The sequence below is a fragment of the Apteryx rowi genome, unplaced genomic scaffold (genome assembly GCF_003343035.1).
Source record: "Apteryx rowi isolate R43461 unplaced genomic scaffold, aptRow1 scaffold_1, whole genome shotgun sequence".
Lineage (NCBI taxonomy): Eukaryota > Metazoa > Chordata > Aves > Apterygiformes > Apterygidae > Apteryx > Apteryx rowi.
In genome coordinates this window covers 4,365,029-4,366,125 of record NW_020447196.1, presented here as the reverse complement: position 1 = coordinate 4,366,125, position 1,097 = coordinate 4,365,029, and positions in this window count along the sequence as shown.

Genomic DNA, 1,097 nt, shown 5'->3' with positions numbered 1-1,097 from the left:
CAGATCCTAGGCCTGAGGAGAGGCTCGGTGCTGAGGGGAGCCCCTGGGCCCGAGGGGAGCCAAGACCCAGCGTGAGGGGGCGCGGGCCGGGCCCGAGTCTCTTTCTTTAAAGTGTTGAGTGCGGGCGAGCGCCGATTGCGAAACCCTCCGAGCGCTGCTCCCGCCCCGTCGCCGCCCGCCCGCCAATGGGCGGCGAGGCTCCCGCCGGGGCATGATGCAATCCCCGCCCGGATTGGCCGCGGGCGCGGCCAATCAGGCGCCCGTCAACACTCTTAAAGGGAGAGGCGGTGTTTCCCGCGGGGAGGCCGCGCGCCCCGCGGGGGTGGGCAGGGCGCGGCATGGCATGGCGGCCGGCCGGCCGGGGAGGTCCGGCGCTCTTCTCCGCCCCACCCCACCCCGGAGCGCTGCCCGGGGCGGAGGGAGAAGCCGCGTGCCCCGGCGTGGCTGCGAGGCCACCGGGAGCCGCGGGAGGCCGGCGGGTGGGACGGGGGGGCCGGGCCCGGGCAGAGTCGGCGTTGCGGCGCTGGGCCGAGGTGGCTCCTCCGGGAAGGCCCCGGCGCCTCGTTCGGAGCCACCGGCGGGAGCTGAGCCCCGGTGTCCCCTGCGGCCCCGCCTGGGCGGGCGACGCGGGCCTGGGCTCCTCGCAGAGTGGCCACCGTGCTTCCCCAGGGCCACACAGGACTGGGGCGGCTGTTGTCCTCTCAACAGGAGTTACAAGTTCCTAAATTTCATGGATTCTTAGTTACTTTTCTTTTTCAAAAACTTCACACAAAAGGGGGCTACAAATAGGAAGATTAGCTACAGCTGTACCCTAGAGTTCAGTATCGTAGAAAGATTATGCAGTTTCATTGATATATATCTGCTACTCAGTTTTTCTAGAGAAGGATTTTTGGCCCTTAAAACTTTCCAAATGTTTTGGTTTGCGCCTCCCAAGTTATGCCTGAACACATGCTCTCAAAAAATATGTGGTCACATCTCTTAAGTTTTACATGTGTAAAATGTGATTATAGCTCTTTGAGTGGAAAAGATGTACAAAGATCCACAGGTGTGTGTATTTGCAGTAGGCAATTCTGAGAGTTGTCAGTTTATAAGGTAAT